This window comes from Temnothorax nylanderi, unplaced genomic scaffold (genome assembly GCF_030848795.1).
Source record: "Temnothorax nylanderi isolate EJ_2023f unplaced genomic scaffold, tnyl_v1.0 TNYL_tig0328_pilon, whole genome shotgun sequence".
NCBI lineage: Eukaryota > Metazoa > Arthropoda > Insecta > Hymenoptera > Formicidae > Temnothorax > Temnothorax nylanderi.
Window position 1 is genome coordinate 19,194 of NW_027249390.1, and position 15,199 is coordinate 34,392.

Here is a 15,199-nt window from a genome sequence, read left to right on the forward strand (position 1 = left end):
CACTGTCCCCGCCTATTAAACAAGTTGTCTACTTCAACTCTTGCTTTTAGGACATTAACTTCCTGCGCTCTTTGTAACATCGCTCTTGCTAAATCTTCATTTGCTCCTTCCATTATGATAGGTTCATGAAATCTATTTATTAATCCACCAGCTATACCATAAAAATCTTTAAGATTTAAAACATGAGCATATGGAACTACCTTATCAAAGAATTTGAATATGGATTTCAGATGTCCATTACGAGATTCGACTATCCATCTTGACTTTGTAAGTAACCGAGAACGGTTTGCATCTTCAGTTGAAAGTTGGCGTTCGTTACGCTGTAAAAATGCTGGGATTTCATAGCGAATTCCGATTCCTTCCAGAAAATCAGTGGCATCCCTGTACCCCCGATCGACAAGAACAATATCACCTTCTTCAAACCATGCTCTCATTCCCTCTACGTCATCGTTAAACTCTTTGAGAAGCATAGCTGCATCATTATTTCGTGCATCGGAAAAATACGGACCTTGTATGGCTAAGATGTAACCATCTGGGGCTACTAATAAAGCTGGTTTTAAAAGATGATGCCCTTTGTGCCTACAAAACGTTTGACGGAGAACGCGAAAGTTGGAACTTTTTTCTACTTTGGTATAGGTACCATCAATCACTACTATAGCCCTGCGAGTTTCTGGCTGTGGATTGTAAAGGCGATTTGAAAAGTCAGTAACGTGTCTTTGAATGTAAGTATTTCTGTCAATAGCACCGAATCCAATATTTTCAGGTACAAATCTTAAAGCGAGAGACTGCCGAACAGTGCTTATAGCAAGACTAACTGATTGTCGAGTAGGATACTGAAAGATTATTTTAAGTAATACATCTGTAATGCCCTGCCGTAGTTTACATAAAAAAGTTATGAGATGTTTTTTTTGTACATATCTAGAACCACCTTGTACTGGGATGGGATCGTAATATTCATAAAGCTCATTGAATTGAGCTTTCGTTAATGAAGTCAAATCCTTGAATTCATCATCTGAAAAATCAGTCTCATTGTTGTATTTCGCATTTATATGTTTATTTGCACAAGCCCTGAGTCCTTGCAGAAAATGTAATAGCTCTTCACCTCTGAGAATATAGGGTCTATTGAATGACTGTAACCCATCAATGAAAGCATTTAAAACTTGATCATTTTCATCTAAATGGTGGATGCATGTTTTCGTGAATTCAGGGACAAAAATATTAACTTTAACGAAAATATTTACTCGAGCCTGTAATGATAATCTATGAAGATTATTTCGAGCATTGCAGAGAAAACAAGAATGCCCCGAGGCACCTCTTACGACGTTTAAACGTATGCAATTAGGATCCTGCTCCAAAATTCTTATTTCATTTGCTATGGCAATGTTGCACTGGTTACAAATGCGAGTCCCATCATTACATTCTAGGGGTGGATTATTGGCCTCCTGACGCATAAAAGTGGCTATTTCACATTTATGAGCATTATTTTCACCATTTATTTTGTTCATCTGAGCCGGTGGTGCTTGCCTATTACATACATAACAACTTAGTCTGTTTCTAAAAGCCATTGACTGCTGTTCTCTTCAATGATACAATAAAATGAGACTGATATTTCAAAAACGCTGGACGATTCAGATATATATCCTATTCTAATATGAGACAATCGACCACTAATAACCAAACCAATTATGACCAAAGGTTACCTCAGTTGACCACTAATAAACAACAATGACCATTGACCTCAGTTGACCACTAATACCAAATATGACCAACGATTACCTTAGTTGACCAGTAATATGTAACAATGACGAACATGCATCTTAGTTAACCACAATAAATAAAAATGACTAACGTTGATCGTTGTTGATCAAGTGATTCACAGATTGGTTGGCGAACTTTCACATTGGGAGTACTGATTGTTTTCTTGATTTTTGCGGCAAACGTCAATGTGATATTCCAGTCTTGTTTATGCGATGACGCGTGACGGTAGGCGTCGACGATTTTACAAAGCTCACTTATGGCCAGTCTACAATGAGTCGTTAGTCGTTAGTCAGATGTCGGAAGAAATAGTTATAAGCGTATCATAAGGCAATCGGAGGCCTGTAATCGAAACCAATCAGTACTCCCAATGTGAAAGTTCGCCAACCAATCTGGGAATCACTTGATCAACAACGATCAACGTTAGTCATTTTTATTTATTGTGGTTAACTAAGATGCATGTTCGTCATTGTTACATATTACTGGTCAACTAAGGTAATCGTTGGTCATATTTGGTATTAGTGGTCAACTGAGGTCAATGGTCATTGTTGTTTATTAGTGGTCAACTGAGGTAACCTTTGGTCATAATTGGTTTGGTTATTAGTGGTCGATTGTCTCATATTAGAATAGGATATATATCTGAATCGTCCAGCGTTTTTGAAATATCAGTCTCATTTTATTGTATCATTGAAGAGAACAGCAGTCAATGGCTTTTAGAAACAGACTAAGTTGTTATGTATGTAATAGGCAAGCACCACCGGCTCAGATGGACAGAATAAATAGTGAAAATAATGCTCATAAATGTGAAATAGCCACTTTTATGCGTCAGGAGGCCAATAATCCACCCCAAGAATGTAATGATGGGACTCGCATTTGTAACCAGTGCAACATTGCCATAGCAAATGAAATAAGAATTTTGGAGCAGGATCCTAATTGCATACGTTTAAACGTCGTAAGAGGTGCCTCGGGGCATTCTTATTTTCTCTGCAATGCTCGAAATAATCTTCATAGATTATCATTACAGGCTCGAGTAAATATTTTCGTTAAAGTTAATATTTTTGTCCCTGAATTCACGAAAACATGCATCCACCATTTAGATGAAAATGATCAAGTTTTAAATGCTTTCATTGATGGGTTACAGTCATTCAATAGACCCTATATTCTCAGAGGTGAAGAGCTATTACATTTTCTGCAAGGACTCAGGGCTTGTGCAAATAAACATATAAATGCGAAATACAACAATGAGACTGATTTTTCAGATGATGAATTCAAGGATTTGACTTCATTAACGAAAGCTCAATTCAATGAGCTTTATGAATATTGCGATCCCATCCCAGTACAAGGTGGTTCTAGATATGTACAAAAAAACATCTCATAACTTTTTTATGTAAACTACGGCAGGGCATTACAGATGTATTACTTAAAATAATCTTTCAGTATCCTACTCGACAATCAGTTAGTCTTGCTATAAGCACTGTTCGGCAGTCTCTCGCTTTAAGATTTGTACCTGAAAATATCGGATTCGGTGCTATTGACAGAAATACTTACATTCAAAGACACGTTACTGACTTTTCAAATCGCCTTTACAATCCACAGCCAGAAACTCGCAGGGCTATAGTAGTGATTGATGGTACCTATACCAAAGTAGAAAAAAGTTCCAACTTTCGCGTTCTCCGTCAAACGTTTTGTAGGCACAAAGGGCATCATCTTTTAAAACCAGCTTTATTAGTAGCACCAGATGGTTACATCTTAGCCATACAAGGTCCGTATTTTTCCGATGCACGAAATAATGATGCAGCTATGCTTCTCAAAGAGTTTAACGATGACGTAGAGGGAATGAGAGCATGGTTTGAAGAAGGTGATATTGTTCTTGTCGATCGGGGGTACAGGGATGCCACTGATTTTCTGGAAGGAATCGGAATTCGCTATGAAATCCCAGCATTTTTACAGCGTAACGAACGCCAACTTTCAACTGAGGATGCAAACCGTTCTCGGTTACTTACAAAGTCAAGATGGATAGTCGAATCTCGTAATGGACATCTGAAATCCATATTCAAATTCTTTGATAAGGTAGTTCCATATGCTCATGTTTTAAATCTTAAAGATTTTTATGGTATAGCTGGTGGATTAATAAATAGATTTCATGAACCTATCATAATGGAAGGAGCAAATGAAGATTTAGCAAGAGCGATGTTACAAAGAGCGCAGGAAGTTAATGTCCTGAAAGCAAGAGTTGAAGTAGACAACTTGTTTAATAGGCGTGGACAGTGGGTTCTTCTTGATGAAAATCAAGTTCAAGATTTTCCACATTTTGATTTGCAATATCTGCGTGATCTTTGTTTTGGTGTATATCAAGTGAATCTGGCGCCAGGATATATACAGAACAAACGTCAGAGAGAAGCTAATGAGGTATTTGAGTATGACCAAAACAGATTAGAGCCAAACTTGCTAAGACTAAGAATACATTCAAGACACCAAAATCGGACTAAGTATCAGTTATGGATATCTTACAATAATGATAACGACAATGATGATCCACCGATAACGGGATACTATTGCACCTGTAAGAGTGGTGCAAGGACACTTGGATCGTGTGCGCATGTCGCTAGCGCACTATGGTACTTAGGTTATGCTCGACACGAACAGAATGTCAAGTATCCCCCAACAACTATCTTACATCATGTACTGGATGCTGGAAACAGACCTTTACCAGCAGATGAAAACATAGAAGTTGTTTAGAGCAACTAATATAATACATAAGCTATAAGGTAATCTTTTTTACGACTTTACGTAAATGTAAGGTACGTAAAACAACAAAAAATCTGGAATCCAATCGGCCCTTTTCAGGGCCAAATGATGTGCTAAACCCGATTCGGCAACCTCCCCGCGGTGCACATCGGATCAAGCTGATGCCGACGGTAACGCAAACGCAAAGTATGCCCCACATACTAACAAAAACACACACACACACACGCGCGCGCGCGCGCACACACACACACACACGCACACACACACGCACACACACACACACACACACACGCGCGCGCGCGCGCGCGCGCACACACACACACACACACACACACACACACACGCACACACACACACGCACACACACACACACACACACACACACACACACGCACACGAACACACACACACACACACACACACACACATAAACACACACGAATACAGTCATAAAAATACGCGCGCCGAGTGGCGCTCGTAGAGGCAGTTGATGACCTTCTAACCTCTATATCTCAAAATCTATCCATTTTTGAGTCTTGCACCCATGAGGACTTTTGATCAGGAGGTCATAACCTGTAACATATCAAAGTTTCAGAAATTTTTAGTGAGGTCCAAAATTCTTATGATTTTGTGCGGGGTCCTTTAAAATATCTCAGGAAATCCTTAACGAAAGAGAGCTTTATTATAGTGTTTTGAGATCTCGACGAGATCTACAACTTTTATCTCAAGAAAAAAAATCAAGTTCCATTTAAGAAATAAGTCTCCTTTAAAATTTCTTGAAAATGATGACATGTATGACACGACTTATATTGAAATCATATGTCCTCCTTCAAACCAAACAACTTTCGCCTAAGGCATTGTTTTCTAGAATCACAAATAAAAAAGTTTTTGGGGGTGATTGGTTAAAATGGGACACTCTATATGTATTATATGTGTGTATATATATATATAAATTCAATAAAAATTTAATTTGTTGTTATTGCTAATTTGTGAATAATTAAAAAATGAAAAATGGAAATTTGTTGCCGATACTTGCTTATCACTACAAAATGCATGATATCAGTACAAAATTACCTTTTTCAAAAAAAGGTAAAAAAATGCGCCAAGTACACGCGCAATGTATGTTGTAAATCCAAAAATTTTAAATGGTAGTAGCTTTATTTCTCCCTAACAAAATAATTCACAAAATTGCGTTACCTAACTCAACCCAAGTGATATGTATTTCAAAAAAAGATGTGAAATTTTTAAATTGCGCCAATTGCAAAGAGAATATATATATATTGCTTTGAAAAATAATTGTTGCGCAACTACTTTTAAAAAATAAAACTCAAGTGGTACGTATCTTTGTATTCCCATTCAAGTGATTCAAGGGTCTTCTCATTCCAACCCAAGCTTTAATTCTTTTTAACAAAATTATAATATTACAAAGAATTATTTTAATCACAAAGAATTAAAGAGATAACAGTACAAAATAAAAATATTTAATTAAAATAAAATAAATAAATTTTTCTTGTAAAAAAAAATTGGCGCTGCTAGACCTTGAAATTTAATAAAGTACTAAAATTTTGATTGAATTTAATAAAGCACAAAATTTTTGATTGAATAAAAAAGCAATAAACATAATTTAGGGAAGTATGCAGCGGGAGTTTGAATAAAAAAGCAGCGCTAAGTTTTTTTACAAAAAAATTTATTAATTTTATTTTAATTAAATATTTTTATTTTGTACTGTTATCTCTTTAATTCTTTGTGATTTAAGGGACTTAAGAAATGTTTTTGGAATGAGGCTGTCTAGACTGCAAATTATTTGGTAAATCGAAGTCCAACAAGTGCATTAAAGGGGGATCTGACTACAAAGACTCCTGCTGAACTTTGGTATGGTAAGAAACCTAATGTAAAGAACATTCGCATTTTTGACAGTGTTACTTATTGTCACATTTCAAAGGAAAAACGTAAAAAGTTGAATGCAAAAGCAACTAAAGCAGTTTTAATGGGATTTGCTCCTAATGGCTATCGTCTCTGGGATGCTGAGAAGCGACGGATCTTCATTGGACATGATGTAACATTCGACGAGAGTGTTTGTTTTCCAAAGACGTCAACTTTTATTGACACATATAAAGAGGATGCTGAAGTAAGAGGGGGCGATAACTCGAAGGAGGACACAACGGATTCATCGAAGGAAGAATCGGGTGAAACGGTGAGGAATAACACCTTTTCAAACGAAACCGAAGAAAGCAGTGAAACACCTAACAACGAGGAAATAACAGAGAAAGACAAACCCAGAAGAAGTGAACAAGAAAGGAAACCGCCATCTCGGATGGAGATTATTATTCACTGAAAGCAGATGCAGTCTGTGCATTAAATGCAGAACAATATGCTGAAGGAACGCCGATGAATTTGGCTGAAGCAAAGGCCTCACCCGATTGGCCAAAATGGAAAGAAGCAATTTTGGATGAATTGAAATCTTTGGAGAAGAACTCAACCTGGAAGTTGACCCAACTTCCCCAAGGACAAAAACCTGTGCAAAATAAATAGATCTTTCGTGTAAAATTTAATTCAGAAGGTAAGATAGAAAAATTCAAGGCGCGTCTGGTAGCGAAAGGTTTTTCCCAAACAAAAGGTTTTGACTATAATAAGACGTATGCGCCTGTTGCCAAAGTAACTACCTTTCGAGTATTACTAGCTCTCGCTAACCATGAGAAACTATACATTCATCAGATGGACGTCAAGACAGCGTTTCTGAACGGAAAGATTGAAGAAGATGTCTACATGACGCAGCCTGAAGGTTTCGAAATAAATAATAAAGTTTGCAAATTACTTAGAGCTTTATATGATCTGAAACAATCACCAAGAAAGTGGAATGAACGGTTTCATGAATTCATTACTAGACTCGGCATGAAAAGATGTCAAACTGACTATTGTTTATATATCAAAATTGAAGGATTATTGAGGTTATTTCTCCTAGTGTATGTTAATGACATAATCATAATCAGATCATAAACGATCTAAAACAAATTCAATTGATGAAGGACAAACTATCGCAGGAATTTGAAATGACCGATCTCGGAGATTTAAAGCATTTTCTCGGAATGTGGCTGGAGCAGGACATTGAAAAGAAGATAATAAAGATAAATCAGCGACAATATCTGGAAAGAGTGTTAACAAAATTTGAAATGTCAAACTGTAAACAGTGTAAACCATAACCCACTCCCATGGAGGTGAAATTGAAACTTGAACCAGGTGGAAGCAACGCATCAAGGAAGCCGTACAAACAACTAATAGGATGTTTGATGTATGTAACACTAACAACGAGACCAGATTTATGTGCAGCAGCGAACTATTTCAGCAGATTCCAGAGCAATTTTACGGATGAGGATTTTCTATATGCTAAGCGCATGCTACGTTATATTCGTGGGACCACTACTCTTGGGCTGAAGTACTCATCACAGGAAGATTCAATCGGTTTAATTGGATATGCAGATGCTGATTGGGCAGGCGATTCTACTGATCGAAAGTCTACAAGTGGCTACGTGTTCAAGCTGCATGGGTGCATCGTATCATGGCTCTCAAGAAAACAGTCAACTGTTAGTCTGTCATCGACTGAGGCGGAATATGTTGCACTGAATCACGCAGCTTGTGAGGCAATTTGGCTGCGGAAATTGCTTGCGGAGCTCGGATGCAAGCAAGAAAAGGCTACTGTCATCTTCGAGGACAATCAAGCGTGCATAAAAATCTCAGAAGAACCTAGAGAACACAAACGAATGAAGCATATCGACGTAAAATATAACTTTATTCGTGAAGTGATTGCCGATGGTCTTATTAAGGTTAAATATTTGTCTTCGTCTAATCAACTGGCGGACATTATGACAAAATCATTGCCAGTTGCATCATTTGAAAAACTAAGAAGTGCATTAGGAATAGCAGATTAAGAGGGGGTGTTAAGTAGTGTGCAATCTGATCACCCTGTATATATATATATATATTATATATATTCTTTAGTTCTTAGTTTTGTGTAAGCGGCGCTCGCTGTTGTTAGGTTGCCGGGCAACGCAAACTTGTTTTTTCTAACTAACGTTCGTTACGCGGCTAGAGACACACACGTTCCTTTATTCTCTTCGTGAGTGTATCGCTGTACTATTATTCCACAAAGTTATCATCATTTCGTTCCCCAACATAAACCTCGCCACTCTCCTCCAGCCTTTCTTTAAATACTCTGGTATCCCTTCTTCCTTTACCTCTATACCATCTATTATATTTTGACCCTTTTATCCTCTTCCATCCCGGAAAAAAAGAATTAGATCTGCCGCGAGATATGACCAGATCTGCTTCATCAGATCTGGCTAGATATAATTTGATCTGCAAATTGTCTCTATCTGGCCAGATCTGAACAGATATAATCAGATCTGACCAAATATAATTTGATCTGCCGAGATATAATTAAAAATTACGAAGAGATGTAAAATGTTATAAAACCATAAATATATCGATTTAATTTGAAATTGTGTGCCACTTTATTATTAGCGTGCGATACAACTGATGATATAAGTTGTACCGTACACTTGATTTATATACCATTCTTATATTATCGTTTGTCATATTTTAAATACGAGAAACGGAATCGAATGCCATCTATCGGATGATCCGACATTTGCACAGGGTATAACAAAAAGGTCGGGACATTGAATTATCTCTGAAAGATGACGTTTTTGAAAGAAATGTTTTATACAAAAGAGTTGTAGAGTACCAAGTTATCCATTATGTGGTGATAATGGTTTAATCATGAACGACCTTGGAAAAGTCACATCAAGGTCACATTGAGTTCTTTAAACGGGAATCCCTATTTTTTATGTCATACTCTTGTAGCTCTTGTCGAGACGTTTTCAAAACACTAAGATAAAACTTTCTTTCGTTAAGAATTTCTTGAGATATTTTAAATTTTATTATGCCATTTTTAATATAAAATATGAAATATCTCATTTTTATCACTTTTCGATAATTTTACCTTTATACTTTTATACGTTGAATAATGAAAGGAATCGAGTAATAATATTAATTTTTATTAATCTTTACATTTGCATTTTTGCAAAATTGAATTACGTTGAAAATGCAATCAAATTTTTAAAAATAATTTTTTTTTTGTTTTTTTTTACAACAATCGATTCCCGATCTTTTTGTTACATCCTGTATAACCAGTAAATAATTCTTAACAATTAAAGTAAAAAATGGGCTATTCTTCCGAAAACGTCCATGCTCCGATTTAGGTGAAACTTTGTAAATAGATTCCTTTTAGATAAAAAAGACATATACTAAAAGGATTTTTTGCGACTCCAAAGTTTAGCAACTTTTTAAACATTTTTAACTTGCTGCCTCCGCGCATACACTTTCTACGCGAAACGAGATGCCACATGGGTTTACAACTTTCCACGCGTGAAAAGTTCACGCATGTACTTTGTAAGGTACACTATGTGTCTAGTTTAAAAGTAGTGGAGCCCTCCGCAGGGGGGCGGAACCTACTGCCTCCACGCATACACTTTTCACGCAAGACGAGTTGTCATATGGGTTTACAATGTTTCTGATTTTCTGAAGTTTCGCCAATGATGTTTATGTTATGACTTTGACGGGTATGACTTTATGGTTGTTTACATTACTTAAAAGCTGTTTTGGTTTGTAATATACTGAGTTAGTTCGCTCGTAATATACTGAGTTAATTCGAAAAAATATTTAAAAAGTTGCTAAACTTTGGAGTCGCAAAAAATCCTTTTGGTATATGTTTTATCTAAAAGGAACCTATTTACAAAGTTTGACCTAAATCTGAGCATGGACGTTTTCGGAAGTTTTCGCCAAAAAATGTAAAGACTCTAATAATTCTTATTCGAGTTGGTAATTATTTATGCAAGTCTCCAAATAACTTCAATAAAATTTTTAATATAATCTTGCTATTAAATAATAATCAAACTGAGAATTTTTTCATTTTTGTTTATCCATCATCTGTAAGCTTACAATGTACGAAATAACTTATATTTCTGTAATTGTCTTTTGTATTTTAGATATAAAGCGAATTGATGAAAATGCTTTTATAACAAATAACTAACATTTTTTTGTTTATAAAAAATACTTGTTTTCTGCAAATTATATCTTTATCATAAATTATTTTTATATAATTATATCAAAGATTTTTAATTAAATATATTTAATTTGCTATGTATAAATAAATTTATATTTATATATTTAAATATTATATTAAACGAATATCGATCATCGAACATTTAATTTATTATAGTTAAACATGGCCAGATATCGTCAGACCTTGAGGCCTACCTTTTGGATCGTAGGATCGAATATGTTACAAAGGACGGCGAGTTTAAGAGCCGTAGGGTGATTGCTGGGGTTCCTCAGGGTTCCGTATTGGGCCCACTATTGTGGGACCTAGCGTTTGACAGCATCCTTCGTATTCTCGTTCTCGAGGGATGCACAATTATTTGCTACGCGGACGATACTATGATCATCGTCACGGCCAACGGTGTAGTCCGGGTCTTTGAGAAGGCCAATAAGTTTGTGCGGCGGGTTGTCGAGCGGATTCGCGCTTTGGGTTTGAAGATATCCGAACCCAAGACGGAGGTAGTACTTTTTGGTGCTCGTGCCGGTGGTGGACTTGGCCGCACTGTCAGAGTGGGTCGGTCGGACATTGCTCCGAAGGACCGTATGAAGTGTTTGGGTGTCATTATTGACAATCAATGGTCATTCAGGTATCATTTTCAGTACGTGGCTGACAAGGTGGGGAAGGTTTCGCGTGCGCTTGGTTGCTTGCTGCCCAACTTGCGGGGCCCAGTCGAAAACAAGCGTCGACTTTATTATAGTGTGTTACTCTCCGTTATGACTTACGGGGGTCCGGTTTGGAGCGACGAGTTCGCGGTCTCTCGAGAGAAGCGCCCTCTTTTACAAGCGCAGAAAACGGTTGCATTACGCGTAATTGCGGCATATAGAACCGTGTCTATGGATGCGGCTATATTGCTGGCTCGAGTCCCACCGCTTGATCTGCTAGCTGCGTCCTATAAAGTGACTTTCGAGAGGATACGCGCTTTGAAGCGGCAACCTGCGTGGACCTTGGAGAATGTCAACGACAACAGGAGCGACGAAAATATACGCCTGCGACGCCGTTGGAGGCGTCGGCTCAGGGATGTATGCGTCTTTGGCGAGAGTACGCGTTTGGCGATCTGGCCCCACTTGGACCTGTGGATCGACCGCGTGCATGGCGGCCTCACATTTCACATGATCCGGTTGCTTACGGGTCATGGATGTTTTGGGTCTTGTTCCGGATTAGGAAGGTAATTAGCCCGTCATGTCCGCACTGTGGAACTGAGGAAGACACTGCGGAGCACACCCTCCGGGACTGCATGGCGTGGCGCTTGGAGCGTGCGGAGCTGGTGGCGGTCATTGGCGAGAACCTTACCTTACCATTTGTGATTGGCCGGGCCGTGAGGTCCAACGAGGCGTGGTCTGCGTTCTCTCAGTTCGCTGGGAGAGTTATGCTCCAGAAGGAGGATGCTGAGAGGCGCCGGAAAGCCGAGGAAGCGGAGGTACGAGATCCTGCCTCCCAAGTCCTGCTGGAGGACGCTGCGTCGGAGGACGATGCCTAGGGAGTCTTTCTACGGTGTATTTGGATGCTCTTCGAGCATGGCGTAGTCAGGACTCCCATGTTTCGCATGGTGTGAGTCTCGGGGATGCCGTTTCGGGTGTCTTCGGATCGGACCGATGATCCGTCCTTGTGTGTTACAGGTCGGAATGATGACCTGTTTCGCGGTTCGCCTCGCGGACACATTCGCGACGCAGATCGATGAGAGGCCCGTGAGATGTAGCCCGCATTGCATCTCGCGGGCTCTCGAGATCGATCGATTGGCGCGTTACCGGACGCACCAATCGATTTGTCGCTTATGTGTTCTGCGGGCGATCCGCGTTTGTATGTCTCCACACGGGGAAGGGCGCGATAACGCGCGTAGACTGCCCACGCCACAGTAGTAGTACTTGGCGTCCCTGTGGCTTGGGCGTACGATCACGGTAGACTACGCAGGGGGAGTTTTTAGTGGGTGCGAGCCCCACATAAGCCCGGGTGGCCGGCCCCCGGGGTATGCGGCGTGTGTAAGTCCCCCTTCTCGGGGGAGGCTTCACGCACTGGGCATTTTCTCCTCCTTCCGTATAAAAAAACAGTTTCCCAATTTATAATATTCCATAAAAAAAATGTAATTCAATAATAAAAATAAGTAAAAATGCAATTAAAAAATAGAAAATATTCGAATTTTCTCTTTATCTATAGCTCAAAATTTCAGGATTGCTGTCTATAAATTTATCAAATTTTTTGATAGCCATCAGTAGAGCCTATCTTATTTTTAAAAAATTATTTTCGACAAAAAATGAAGAAAAAGTCCCTTAAAAAATCAAAGTTATTGAAATCCCATCTTCATCAATGGCTTAAAAATTTCAAAACTGTAATTCTAGAATTTAAGATTTTTTTGAAAAAAATCAAAACGGTCGCATTAAGAAAAAAAAATTTTTACTTAAATCCTAAAAAAAACAGTCGTATTGTCTATTAAAAATTTATTCGATATTTTCTTCGAAAAGTACAGTAAAAAAACGGGCACAGTAACAGCTAATAATTTGAGAAATTTCTTATAGAGAAAAATTTATGAGCTAAAAAAGAAACGGGCACAGTAACAACTGTGCCGCAAGCAACAACGTAGAACTACGTCAACTGTCACTATTTCACGTTAAAGTATTCAGCGAAGGAAAGTAGACGTAGGGCTACGTCAACTGTCACTATTATTCAGCCAAAGACAGTTGACGTAGCCCTACTAGTCTGGCACTGTAAGGACACATGAGAGGTGTAGCATAAGTGGGAGATGGCAACATCGCCGGTGAAATACCACTACTTTCATCGTTTCCTTACTTACTCGGTTAGGCGGAGCGCGTGCCCCGAGGGCTTCGTGCCCCGGCGGTCACGGTGTTCTAGAGCCAAGCATGTCAGAGTGGCGTCACTATTATTCAGCCAAAGACAGTTGACGTAGCCCTACGTCTACTTTCCTTCACTGAATACTTTAACATGAAATAGTGACAGTTGACGTAGTTCTACGTTGTTGCTTGCGGCACAGTTGTTACTGTGCCCGTTTCTTTTTTAGCTCATAAATTTTTCTATATAAGAAATTTCTCAAATTATTAGCATATAATGAATTAGCTTCCTTCTAGGAAACTTTATAGGCTAAATGAAATGATGTGAAAGCAACATGCAAGTTTTTAATTTGAAAATTTGTGTTTGTTTTTTTTAATTTTAAAATTTTTGAGAAGTAAAACATACTAAATGTTTTTACTATATTTTCATCTTTTTGTTAACGTGGGGGAAATCCTCATGGATCCTGGGAGATACTCTTGTCCTTCGATAAAGGTCCATGTAGTGGCAATGTGCAAAATTCTAATTTGCGCACTGTTTTATTATTTTTTATTAATTTTTTATTAATTCGATTATATTTTTCACTATTTCCTACGTCTATTTCATATATAATTTTTTTTAAATTTGATTGATTAATTCTTAAGTTATATATAAACAAAAAACCATGTATTAAAACATTCTGAACACATTGCCATATCAAGAAAATCGGTTACAAAAAATTTCAGTACCGGTTTCCAAAAAATCGGTAACGAAAAATTATACACATCATGGCAATCCTCGGGAAATTCTACTTTCTATATAATTCTTTAAGATTCGGTCCGTCTCTGAAAAATTAGAAAAATTTTTGCACCGGTTTCAAGAAAATCGGACCGTTAATGAATGAATACCTCGCTGTCGGACATTAGATACTTATTATTTCCCAAAAATTTACGTATTTCTAAAAAAATTAGACCAATTTCGGTACCAGTTTCCAAAAAATCGGAAACGAAAAATTATACACATCATGGTAATCCCCGGAAAATTTTACCCCTGCTTTCTATATAATTCTTTAAAATTTGATCTGTCCCCGAAAAATTCGAAACCGGTTTTCAAAAAATCGGTAACGAAAAATTATCCATAAAAAAAATTCAGCTTGATATCTCAAAATTTGCGAAAATTAGAGCAATCACGTACATTTTTTTAAACAGAAATCGGAAACCCCTTTATTATTAACAATTTTTCTAATTCTATTACATTTTTTAGTTCTTTCTACCTCTATTACATATATAATTCTTTAAGATTCGGTCAATTAATTCCCGAAAAATTGGAAAAATTACGCAACTGGTTTTAAAAAAATCTGTAACGAAAAATTAACCCCACCACCGTCATTCCCTAAAATTCTATCCCTGTTTCATATATAATTCTTTAAGGACGTTCTCCGGTCCTTATACTAGAGAAAATCGATTTTTTTTAGATTTTCTTGAAACTGTGAATATACGTTAATTTAGGTGTGCTTTATGCGTGGTATACATTTCAGTACCTCTTTCGGTATAAAAAATCAAGATACTGAGCCTCAAAGTTTCAATTTTTACCAAAAAAATTTTTTAATTTAATTTTTTTTTAATTTTGGCATTTTTTCCTTATAGAACTCGACGATAGGAGCAACTTTGGTCCTTTTGACCAACCTCGTATCTCTTACCGTTTGGCCTGGAAAACCTTTTCATTAGTAAAAGTTGAAACTTTGAGGCTCAGTATCTCTATTTTTTATACCGGAAGAGGTAT